Below are 14,104 nucleotides of genomic sequence, written 5' to 3' on the forward strand. Positions count from 1 at the left end.
AAGAAATGGAGAAGGTAGGAAAATAGAGGGAAAAGCAGAAGAGAATGGAAAATAATGAAAAAAAAAGAGTTAAAAGAACATAAAAGAAAAAATTAAATTGCTCGAAATAAAAAATATGGGGACCAATTGTATGATTTAACCTAATTTTTTTGTTTGAAATGATGATTTAAAGCGCCACATTAGCTTATCGTTATACCGTTAACGACAATTAACGGTTCAATGACTAAAATGTTACAACACGATAACATAAGTGACTAAAACGTAACATTTCAAACATAAGTGACTAAAACGTAACCTAAGGTAAACAAAAGTGACCATGAGTGAATTTACCCAAAAATAAAACAGTATCCAGTTTCAACCCAACACTTGCCCAATTTTGGTACCTACGGCTAATTAAACCTTAGGAGATTAAATTTCTAACCTTAATTTTATTATTTAATTTAAAAGTATTATTATTTTACTCCACTTTTTTAAGGCTTTTTTCTTTTTCCCATTGTTTCTATCTATATGTCTTTTTTTTTTCAATTTCATCCGTTTTATACGCCAAAATAACAGCAGCCTTTTGTGCTCGCTGTCGATTCTCTATTGATAGGATATTTTTAAAAAAAAAGTCAGGAAAAACAGAAAATCCCATGTGTTTTAAATTAGTTTTACTTTTCAGATTCTACGAATTAGTATAATTGTTTATTGTAAACTTTAGTTATTTATGTTTGAAATTTTACGTTTTAATCACTTACGTTATCATTTTGTTACGAAGTGCTCACTCCACTGTTAAGCTCTGTTACCTCCCTAACAGAGATCCTACGTGACAATCTAAATTAAATTTATTTAATTAAAAACTTATTTTCATCCCAGTAATTGGACATCTAAGTTAGCGATTAAAACCTATTTAGACTGCCACGTAGGGAGGTAACGGAACTTAATGATAGAGTAATCACGTTGTGACAAAACGATAACATAAGTGACTAAAACGTAACATTTCAAACATAAGTGACTAAAATGTAATATGAGACAAACAAAAGTAACTATTTTTGTAGTTTACCCAATTGTTAATATTATTATTTTAATTACATAACTACCAAACGAGTATTTCTTTTATTTTAAAATATCACACTAACAAATTTAACAAAAATAACATTAACAAATGGATCTAAAATATAAAGACCAATTTTAAATTTATAAATAATACATATTTTAACCTTTAAAAATAAACTTCTCTCGCTACCACCAAAAATAAATCTACCGACCGAGAAATAAAATAAAAATTAGGTATTTTATTTGTCAAAGAATGATTAATAAATGTGCTAGTTTTTCTTTAAAGTCATAATTATATAGACCGAGTCAAATATAAATATGATGCATTTATATGGTGGAGGAAAAATAAATATGAGGTCACAAATGGCTAAGACCCCCACCTATGCAACTTTTTTCTCTTTTCATCACCTTTCGTACACCTGGGATTAAGTTATGAGGTGCTTTTTTCCTCTCACCTCTATTCTATTTTTAGTCATTAAATTATGAGGAAATTTTTGTTTCAATCACTTAATTAAAAAATGTTATAATTTAGTCACTATATTAACTGAAAGTTTTCAGTAATGTCGTTAGATTGTTAAAATCAACATTATATGGTTTTCTCTATTCACACTATCTACATAAATAAAAAGCTCTTTCCTCTTCTTTTCTATAGTTTAATATTTTTTTCATAAAACAACTTTGGACATTAAGAATCTGTGAACCAAAATTCAAACCACTTTTTTCTTCGACCTCCGATATTGATCGTCATATCGACTTGGGTCTAAGGTATATTCTTCTCCTCGTTGATAGGTAATGATCCACCATACCGATCGTCAAACCATCACTTGGAGCCCACTGGCAAAACTTTTTAAAAAAACTTAATAGCTCAATGACTTAAATAAAACTTTTGAATACTCCAGTGACTTAAATGGAAACTTTCAAATATATCAGTGACCAAATTGTTACTTTTTTTAGTTTAGTGACCAAAATGAAGATTACCCATAGTTTAGTGACTAATGGTGTAGTTTACTCAAAAAAATATTTGAAGATGAAACCACCTTTTTATATAAAGGGTAAATTACACCGGTAGTCACTCAATTATTGATAATTTTTTTATTACCCAACTATGGAAAATTATAAAATGTCACCCAACTATTCGAGTTTTTCTTTTTGGTCATCATCATTTAATTAATAATGGAAAAATAACTTGTCGACTTTTAAAACTATTATATTGAGTTTTTTAATATTTCCATTTTAGTAAAAAATTATCAAATTTAGCTGATAAATTTGTTTTTTAGACTTTTAGGTAAAAAGGTCACAATGAAAAGCAAAACTAGAAAAAAAAAAAAAAAAAAAAAAAGAAGAAGACCAAATTACACAAATTGCAAATGTTGAATGTTATTTTCTTAGAATCAAGACAAAATTGACACAATGTCTAAATCTTGAGTGTTAAAGTTGCTATTATACAAATTTTAAAACTTGCCACATCATATTTCCTTTAGCTATTTAACAATCAGTAACCAAAAAATACAAAATCAAATAGTTGGATAATAATTTTATTTCATAGTTGAGTAACCAAAAAGAAACTTAACAATAATTTAGTGACTACTAATGTAGTTTACCCATATATAAAATGTATGGTACAAGATTAAGTTTAGATTATACCATAGATGACAACATTTGTAGTTATATATATAAAGATTATATTAATTAATGAATCTAAATTTTAACTTTTTAAGGTTTAAAGCACCAAGGTTCACAAACTATATCCTTGATTTAAATTGATCTCAAACTTAAAAATATTCAAATTGAATTTTGAAATATCAATATTGTATCAATCGATTCTTTTTCTATTTAGTTGTTGGCTTAATGCATTCAAATATCATGTTAAGCATATCTAAAGTACGTAAATCAAATTCTGAGTACATGTATACTTATTGTAAAAATAAATTGGATATGTCATATTAAAAAATAAAAATTTGAATTTTTATGTAGATACAATGTATTAAATTGCTTTTTTAGTAAGAAGCTGGTTTCGCTGCGGCAAGGGAATAGTACGTGATCAAATAGAGTGTGAATTTTTGGATTTAATAGATATTTGGAAAATTGTTTTGCTTTTTATACGGAGGCGTGGGGTATTTTGGACGGGCTGAATTGTCTTATTAAGCGGGGATATGACAAGGTGATTATTTAATCTAATTATATTGAGGCGGTTATAGCTATTCAGGAGAATTCTTCAGAAGCGTCCAATTCTACCTTAATCAGGAGAATCCATCAGATGTTATCACGGTTCAAAAAGTGGAGCATTCGACACATTTCTAGAGAGAATAATCAAGAAGTTGATCGTTTAGTCAAATTAGTCCAACATAGAATAAATTTTGTTTGAAATCTCCCCATTGGAGGGGACGGTCTAGTTTATGTATTTAGCTTACTTATTTTACTTTTCACCAAAAAAAAAACTTTCTGAGTCATAATAAAGGTAAAAATTATAAGTTTTGAGAGTTTTCATTGTGAATGTTTAAAAGTGAGACTACAACAATAAAAGGATTAGCTTACATTAAATTATAGTTTATACCAAAAAATTATAGTGAAACTCTCACTAGATAAAACCTCATAGACATAGATTATTAAACTAAACTTTATTACATTGTTATACCCCTCCTTCCTTTGGACCCGTGACAACATGGCAAGCTTTGAGAAACGCCAACCACAAGCAATCTGTCATCCTCCATTACCCGGCTGGTCATTACGTGACCAACATGTAACAACCCATTTTCAGTGAAATCGGAATAGTGGTTTCGGGACCACAAATTCGAGTCAGAAAGAAAATTTATTTTAATAATATTGCATGGTCTGCATTATGATAGGAAAGACTTATGAAAATTTCGATAACAAAATTTTACAGAGTACATGTTTAATTATAGAAAGGACCAAATTGCATAAAATGTAAAAGTTGAGTTCTAGTAGCTATAAGTATCAAATAGCTATGGGATTCAAAACTTGAGGTCCTTATATGGTAATTAGACCATTAAGAAAAGTTAGTAGATATTTTGATGATTCATCCATGGAAAATTAGAAAAGAAAAGGACTAAATTGGAATTAGGAATAAATAAAGATGATAATAGCCTAATATCATCTTATTTTATCATCTTCCCAAATTTGCTATGGAAACCCTAGGAAAGGGAAAGAAAATCAAGCAAGCTTAATTAGGTAAGTAATCATGTCCCGTTTTTAGTAATTTTTATATTTTGAGATCGAAATAACCTAAAATATCTATTTTGGGGATCAATTTGTAAAGATGTTAAAGTATTGAAATTCTTCAATGGATGAATATGCTAAAATTTTGAAATTTTGGTAGAAAATGAAAGGTTGTTAATAGATAAACAACTTTTGCAAAATGAATTTTCATGAAATTGTTATTTAGGGACTAAATTGTAAAGATGTAAAATTCATGGAAAATTTCTAATTTTTATGAAATATATATGCTGTAAATGTTATATTTAAAAATTAGTTAGGCTTGGAATAAGGATTAAATTGTATGAACTTCATTTTCCGAGCTTAGGGACGAAATCGTCATGTATGAAAAGTTTAGGGGCAAAATGTTAATTTTGCATAGGATGTGAATTGAATTAAATTGAGTATGAAATGGATTAAATTGACATTAAATTCATTTATATAAATCCAAAAAGACCTAATACTGAGTCGAATCGAGGAAAATAAAAAGTATCAGATTAGTAGATCCTTGTATACAAACGTTTATCGAGGTAAGTTCGTGTAACTTAATTGTGTAATTATTGTTTGAATTGGTTTGAATGATTTGTATGTGAATTATGTAATGACCATGTATATGAAATTTGATTGCATGTCCGGAAAATACCCTATAAATGTTAAATCCCGTTTGAATGAATGAAATTCGATTGGATACAGGGTTCTGTTTCCCGAAATGGTAGTGTTCCTGCATATGTTGTGAATATACCGTAGCTCGAAAGAGGGTCCCGATATAAGCCCTCTCAAGCTTCACGTTAAATGCTTTTCAGAGCATCCCGATCGGTCGTGACCCTACATGTGTTGTGGGCACACCACAGCTCTTATGAGAGTCTCGTTATATGACTCTTTGTGAGCTTCCCGATTAAAGGCTCTTTGTAAGCTTCCCGTTAGTGCTCGCTTGAACTTCTCGTTATATGGCTATCTGATACTTCCCGTTAAGTGCTTTTTGGAGCTACCCGTTATAAGCTCTTTGTGAGCTTCCCGTTATAGTGCTTGAGAGAGAGCTTTCTATTTAAGCGCTCATAAAAGCACTCCAGGATATGAATTGACGGATTTATAGTATTGTACACTTCAGGTGTACTACCCAAGTATCCATCGAAATTTCAAATGATTCAACGAGTGAATTTCTAACATGAGAACATGTGAAATCAAAATGAAACTATTATCTGTATATGCATGAAATATTTGAAAACTAGATACCTAATGAGCTAATCCTTGTTCTTGATATTTACATGAAATACATGACTAACATGCACATGCTTGGTGAAGTTATGTGTTAGACAAATGGCCAATTTGCTTTGGATGCACTTTGTATGCTTACTTTATGTATAAATGTATGGTAAGTTAATTTCCGTTATACGAACTTACTAGGCGTTAAGTGCTTACTCTGTCTTATTTCCTCTATTTTAGAGTTCTCGGAGGCTCATTAGGTTGGAAACTTGGAGGAGATCACTCACACTATCCATCTGCCCATTTCGATATATTTATAAAACTAATTTTGGTTATAATGACATATATAGGTTAACTTGGCCATTGATGGCATATAAATATTTTGGTTGTAAATAGCCATTTGAATGGCTTATATTTGGTATGTTTTGATGTGTAAATAATCTAAATATTGCTTGATGTGTGTTTGAAATGTCAAATAATGGCAAATACATGGATGAATTTGCTCAATTAGGTAAAAATAGAGTTTATGAATACAAGTAATGAAAATATCATGTATTGTATTGGATTGAGATTGTGTTTAAGTGTTGATGTAGGTGGAAGAAGAATTGGGTGAGAAATAGGGCTTAGAAATAGCCTTATGTTATCTACACGGGCAGAAACACGGGCGTGTGCCTCAGCCGTGTGTGACACACGGCCTAGTACATAGGCATGTGATATGGTCGTGTGTCCCTTGCATCTTAAAAATTTAAAATAGAATGCTCAGGTATTTTCACAGGACCTGACACACGGGCGTGTGGCTTGGCCGTGTGACACCTATATTTAAATATATTGCAAGCCAGAGAGTTACACGAGCTGGGGACACGACCGTGTGCCCTACTTCAAATACCACACGGCCTAAAACACAGGTGTGTCACTTGGTTATGTGAGCCACACTACCGACCAGATCGACTTAGTTTTCATGAGTTCGAGCAGTTGATTTGAGATCACTAAATCCGATGAAAAATTTAGAAAATTTATTAATTAATAATTATAAGTTAAGCGTGATTTTAGAAATATTTCTAAAATTAGTGAATTTTGTGATTTAAAAGAAATTATTTGGTAAATTGGGTCGAAAACGAGGTATCGAGACCTCGATATTATAAACTGAGCCGTAAATATTTTTATAAATATTTACGGAGTGTCATTAGGGTAGTATTAAAGTTTCGTTAAGAAATTTTAATGTTCCGATGGTTAATTGATTAAAAAGATCGAATTGAAAAAAAACATATTCTCGGGACTCCGTTCCGATAAATCGGACTCTTAAATATTTATTATAAATATTTACGAAGTTAGTTGTATAGTTAATTAGGTGAATTTGACTTAATTAGGAGTTATTTGAAAAAGGACTAAATTGAAATAAGGGTGAAAGTTGAATAATAGATTAAAAAAGTTAAAAGGACTAAATAAGCAATTATGCCATCAGCCTAAATTGAGGCGGCATAACGAAAGAAATTTCTGAGATATTTTAGTTAATATATATTATATTTATTTACTTAGGAAATAGGTATTATATTAATTATATTATTATAATATTATATTATTATATATATAAAACAAAAGAAATAAAAGAGAGAAAAAGGGAATGGAAACAGAATAGCAAAACGAAAACAGGGAAGAAAGGGAAAAAGAAAAAGAAAAAGGGAAGGAAAGAAGGAAAATTTGGGGTTTCAAGGTTTAAAGTTAATTTGGTAAGTCAATTTAGCCCATTTTCTTGTAATTTTGAGTTTTAGGAAACTAGAACAAAATACTATTAAGTATATGCTGAAAATTTGAAAGATAGTAGATTTTTAGACATGAGTTATGTTGAATTAATTGATGAATCGGGGTTAAATTGATTGAATTTCAAGTTAGAAGTTAGTAAAAGGTTGATTTGTAAAATAAAACATAAGTTTTGAATAGTAGGGAGTAAATTGAGAGAATTTTGAAATTAGGGATTTATGGTGAAATTGAAGAGTTAAAATGAGTTTATAGTAAGAATTAAGAGAGAATATGGAGTTAGATTGGGAAAATAAAATTAGTATTGATAAGGGATTAAATTAGAATTTAAGTAAATTTAGGTATAAATGGAAATATTTTGATGAAATTTTGTATTAATGATTTTTAATTGTTTAATTACGAAGCAAATGTCGTGCAAGAGTCATTGTCCGAGAAAGGAAAGGAGAAGGTGGACAAGGAGTGATTCGAGAAAATTTCGGTTAGTATTACCATAATTCAAATTTAATTATTAATTGTTAAATTTTAAATTAAAATACATGATAAGCAAATTGAGGTAAGTATTATGATTAAATTGAATGAAAAATACGTATTGGTATTGAATTTATTAATAGCAATTGTTGAATTTTAATAATATGTTTAGTAAATAAAATAAGGTGAATATTGATATTGAATTAAATGATATTGAATTATATGTGAATTGAACGGAAATTACTAGTGATATGATTTGAATTAAAAGAATTAATGTGGTATTGAAACGCATATTGGATTGAGAAATTGATTTGAATTGTGAACATGAGAAATTGTGAGCATTTGATGGTACATTGATTGGAAAGTGGAAAAATGTATTGGTATTGAATTGTATATTGATTAGAAAGTGAAACATGAATTTGAAATGAATTGTGATTGAATCGAAAGTGAATTTGAAATAGAAAAAAAATTTATTTGAATACCCTATTAACTAGTCGGGCTGGGTCGGATATAGTTGACATGCCATAGGATTGGAAGAGTTCGGGGATACTTCGACCTCGAGTCGATGAGACACTGGGTGTCACTATATTTCTTCGGATAGATTCGATGAGGTACTGAGTACCAACTTTCTTCGGCTTTGTTGATGAGACACAGGGTGTCAACTATTGCTTCAAACTATCCGATGAGGCACTAGGTGCCATTCTGGTGTGTTTGGTTGAATCCGTGTATCTACCAAAGTCCGAGTCAAGTTAATAGGGGTAAATGAATAATTTTGATAATATAAATTTTATTGAATGATCTTGAATATGAATTGAAATAAGATATTAAATTGAGATATGGAAATGAAATGTATGAACCATGGGTTCAAGAAATAGATAATGATATAGTTCATGAAATGGTTTTGGTAGTATGAGATGATGTAAAAATCTGAGTGAAGAAAAGCAAATTGAAATAGCTATTGTTGAGAAATGAGAAGTGAAAATAAAATGATTTGAAATAGTGAAAAATATGTGAATTTAATTGAATACAATTTATTGAAATTTATTTATGGATTTAATGTATAAATTGAGTGTTAAAAGATTATAAGTGTAAATTGATTATAAATGAACGAATCGAATTAAAAGATAGTTATTATTATTGTTGTTGTTGAAACAAGTTGATTTAATGTATTAAATGTTTATTGAAAGATTAATGGTATAAATTGAATTAAGAAATAGTGTATGAGTTAATTTGAATACACTTTTATAAAATTAGTTATTATTATTTTTATTTTTATTGAAACATATTGGTCTAAATGTTTAATTTGATTATTAAAAGATTTAAAGTATAAATTGAATATCAATAGAAATTATAATGAATGAGTTGATAAATTGATTGAATTTGTATGAATTGGAATGAGTTATTAGAATGAGATATTTTATAAATTTGAATTATGGTAATACCACTGAGTATTCTCATACTCAGCGTACGGTTGTTTCTGTGCGCAGGTTAGTAGAAAACCAGTGTTCGGTCCAGCATTCAGAGCAATCTCAACCTTAGAGAAATTTTAGTGATGTACATTTCTTTTGATAACGTGGCCTGTACCTAAGTGATGTATAGGTTAAGTATAAGAGTTTTGTGATTGTGGTTGTAGAATGATGTTTAAATTGGTTATAAGTATGAAATGGAACTAATATGACATATTTGATACAGGTATGCTATATCTGTTATTTATTTGTGAACTAGTTATAAGTTATCTGATATATTCCGTAATGCTCTGTAACCCTGTTCCGGCGATGGTTTAGGGTTAAGGGGTGTTACACTGACCACATGGGCGTGTGTTCCCTGCACCTTAGAAATCTTGAGAAATTTTGCGAAAAATCTCTGAGATTCCGATTTAGTCTCGACTTATTTCTAATGTATGTTTTGGTCCTCGAGGGCTCATACAATGGATGATATGATTAATTTCTAATATGAATGTTAAGTAATATTAAATATCTGAGATTGATCTGTAAACTCCAGTAATGTTTTTAAACCCTATTTTGGCGACGGATATGGGTTAGAGGTGTTACATTTATTGGTATCAGAGCTATGATTTAACTGATTCTTGGACTAACGTAGCAAGTACGAGTTTAGCTATACATGCCATTATATTACTTGTGATAGTGTGATATCTCCTAACCATTTTAAATGTGTTTTTCATATAGTAATGTCGTCCAACCGAGCTAGAGCTGAATCCGAGGAAGCTGAGAGTAATGCTTCAGCTTCAGTTCAAAGTGCTGCATCTAGTAGCAGTAGGAGGCCCGAATCTGAGGGCCGATGTTAGGAGCCAAAAGAAGCCTTCTTTCAAATTATGAATGAGTGGTTTACAAAATTCTTGAGAACAAATCTTGCTGTACAACAACCTTCCCATCCTGCTCCTCAACTGATTCCCGATATGCCACAAGGTATTGAATCTGTTAGAATTGGTAAGCCTCCAGGAGATAAAATTCGGAAATATGGGGCAGAAGAATTCAGGGCTACTGCCGATAATGATCCGGAAAGGGCTGAATTTTGGCTAGAAAATACAATCAGGGTTTTGGATGAATTATCTTGTACACCTGAAGAATGTTTGAAATGTGTTGTATCTCTGTTAAAAGACTCAGCCTACCAGTGGTGGAATACCTTTATTTCTATTGTACCGAGGGAAAATGTTACTTGGGAATTTTTCCAAACAGAATTAAAAAAAGAAGTGGATTAGCCAGAGATTTTTTTATCAGAAAAAGAAAGAATTTTTAGAGCTCAAGCAGGGGAATATGACTATATCTAAATACGAGCGAGAATTTGTTCGGCTAAACAAATATACTAGAGAATGTATCTGAATACGATTTAAAGAGAGATTAAATGAAAACATCAAGTTGTTAGTTGGGATTTTGGATTAAAAGAATTTGTTGTACGTGACCCCCATATTTAAATATATTGCCAGTCAGAGAGTTACACGGTCGTGTACCTTACTTTAAATACCAGACGGTATAAGACACGGGTGTGTCATTTGGCCGTGTGAGCTACATGGCCTGACCACACGGGTGTGTGTCCCTTGTACCTTGGAAAAATTGTGAAATTTGGCGAAAAATTCTTTGAGATTTCGATTTAGTCCCGACTTGTTTTTAATGTATGTTTTGGGCCTCGAGGGCTCATACAAGGGATGATATGATTAATTTTTGATATGAATGTTAAGTAATATAAAATATCTGAGATTGATCTGTAAACTTTGGTAATGCTCTTAAACCCTGTTCCGACGACGAATACGGGTTAGGGGTGTTACATAACATCTTAGAAGGTTTACTTCCACCCATCCTCTTGATTTCCTTGAAGGTTTTTGGTCATTCATCCTTACGAACGAATTATCCGCTCCCTTTAGAAAGATCTTGTCTATCTGTCTTCGTGAGCTGGCCACATGCTTCTTAGGGCATCCGTTTTTCTAGTAAGAACACTCTTAATGTGGATACGCACTTTAGGCCACCAATTCCTACTTGAACATAACAAACCTATACCATTGTTCGGAAGGAATGATAGAATGATTCCCATCACATACATCCCCCCATGCACTCCACAATGATGGCTTATTGGTAGCAGGTTTACCACATCAGCAATTCCAAGCACGTGACCTCCACTATATATACCATTTAGCACGATGAGGAAGGAGCTGATCTTCCACCCCACTAGAGTGAACCGACCTTCCTTAACATTATTATATTCTTCTTTCTGTCTCTACCCTTGTTGATACCCTCATCAACAAACTTTATCCTATATTTGATTGTGCTTATTTAATATTTATGTGGATCAAATAAAAAATATTAAATTATAAAATAATTTAATATTTATGCTTTCTATTTTGGAAATAATATTTATAAAATAAATCTAGATTATTTGTGTTCTAACTCTTTCAAAATGATGTAAATTTTATTATTTCAAAATGTTTGATTTAGAGAGATTTAATTGTGTATGGATATAAATCAATTATATTAAAATAGATGTGAATGATTTATAAATTAAAAAGAAAGTTTTGAAAATATTTTATTTAATAAAGGATTGACTAGTTAAATATGACATGAAACAATATTTGCGAGTTTAATATTTATTCAATGGAGTAATTAAAATTGATTTTATTTAAATAGAAAATTGGTGGTATACTTCAAAATTGGTTTTAAATATATTGATTTTGATTTCATGATTTTAATGCAAAATATTTATTAAATTTGATGATTTAGTGTTTTTGTTATTATTATTGACAAGAAAATTATATTTAAATTTAAATTTTAAAATGGAAAACTGGAAAAGAGTATTCTATAACTTCAAAAATTATCACAAAATTCAAAGTTTATGTATATTTTTATAATACATACGACTCTTTTTCAACCGGACAAACAAGTGTATTGATACAGTTAAGTAATTAATGTCAATGATGAACATTGCTATATTCATTAATTTAAATCGGTTTATTTTAATTGGTATGGATATTGTTGTTAATGCAAGAAGACGTTGGTTTAAGTGCGCTGAAGCGTATTATCCTCTTATTTGTGATTAAAATTTATAATGAAATTGTTAAAAAAACACCTCGCTTTGTTCATTTACACTTCTTAATATTATTTTTATAATTTGATTGAATTAATTAATGATAATATATATTAATAAAAAAATTGTTTATATTTTATGGCTTTGCAAATTGAATGGACTTGTATTTTAGGTCTTTCTGCGAGTGCGTTAGCTAAAGAAATAAGATGTACACAAGGCATTGACACCGACAACAGTGACATGCTAATGATTATTAGTGACAAATGTTAGGGCGTTCATCATTTATGTCGACATCACCAATTTGCCTTTGCACTTATTATTTTATCAACATGTGATCATTTTTTAAATTTGATCAAATCTATCCAAACTGCAAAACAAATTATTCCATGATTTAATTCGAATTGAGCTTGTTAAATTAGGATAATAATTGATGAAACATATTTTCAAATAATAAAATTTTAAAGATTATTAGACATTTAAAAAGTACAATATTTAGCACTTGCGCCACACAATTTAAATGGTGATAGATCATGGTTGAAGTTTTTCAACTCTTCAAAGTACAGAAAAATGCTTATGTTGGTACGACTTTGTACTCCATGCAATTTCCTCATTGAAAGACTGTACTAAAAAGAGAGACTAGATCTGATTTATCATTCCAGAATTGAGAGAATAACAAATTCTAAACAAATTAACTACTTCAACCCACTCTTAATTACTCTAACACTCCTTCATAATCATACTTCTTTCTTCTTTTTCCTTTGAGCAAAGTTTGAATTTTGTAGATTAAAGACGAGTTTTTATTTTTATTTAAGAGTTGATTTCAATATTAAGACTACAAAATACTAAAAGAATCCCTCATTCCTACTCTCTCTTTAGCCATCCAAATGAATGGATTTTCTATCTTCCACGTTGATGCAACTTCCACCTTGATTCCTGCTTTCCTTTTGTTATTGAGATGACAATTTGTTGATTTTTGCATTGATTAAATTACCATAATTTACGTATAAAAGCCTTTAAACTAATTCACTTTGTTCAATTAAGTCTTTAAAAAAAGTAAATTACTTTCGGAGAAACTCAAAAACTTAAGTTTATAAATACAAATAAGAATAAAACGTTTTATTTAATTAAAAGAAAGAAAAGAAAACATAAGAACCTAGTGTCTACCAATTCAAAGTTTCTTTTTAATATATTAGAAATCTTATCACACGCAGTATGTGTATAGAAATCACAAATTAAGGTCATAAATATGTGTTTAAAATAACATGTAATAAATAATGAAACATATAGTTTGAAGTGAAATATATACGATACTAAAACAAAAAAGTGAGCATAATAAAATTAAAATCATAAAAATATCAAAATAAGGTTTTAGTTTAGTGGTAAATTAAAAGATTTACTAATAACATTGATGTAGGTTCAAACCACGCTTATATGCATATTTTTATTGGTTTTTAAATGAAAAGACTAAAATTTATGGAAGGGCATTTCGTAACTTCCTAATCAAGTTGGTGACCCGATTGAGGAGCTTAAATAATAGAAATTTATGGTTAAAATAAAGCTTTATTTTAAGAAATTGCTAATGCAATTTGTGTAAATCGAAATCCTACTATATATATTTTTATTGGTTTTTAAGTGAAAAAACTAAAACATCATCAAATAATATTACATATTTTAATCATGGATAAAGGTTTCCTTAACTTTCTAGCCGACTTGATGACCTAGTTAAGCGTAACACCGACTCATCCAAAAGCTTAACTAATAGTCTAACTATTTTAACACGTGTATTAATATTTTTCCCTCCTATTGTTATATTAATAATAAAAAAATAGCATAAAAGTTACATAGTTTGCAAATTAAAAAAAAATATTTAAACTAAATCTTCTAAAAGCGATAACTA

This window comes from Gossypium raimondii, chromosome 12, assembly GCF_025698545.1.
Source record: "Gossypium raimondii isolate GPD5lz chromosome 12, ASM2569854v1, whole genome shotgun sequence".
Classification (NCBI taxonomy): Eukaryota; Viridiplantae; Streptophyta; class Magnoliopsida; order Malvales; family Malvaceae; genus Gossypium; species Gossypium raimondii.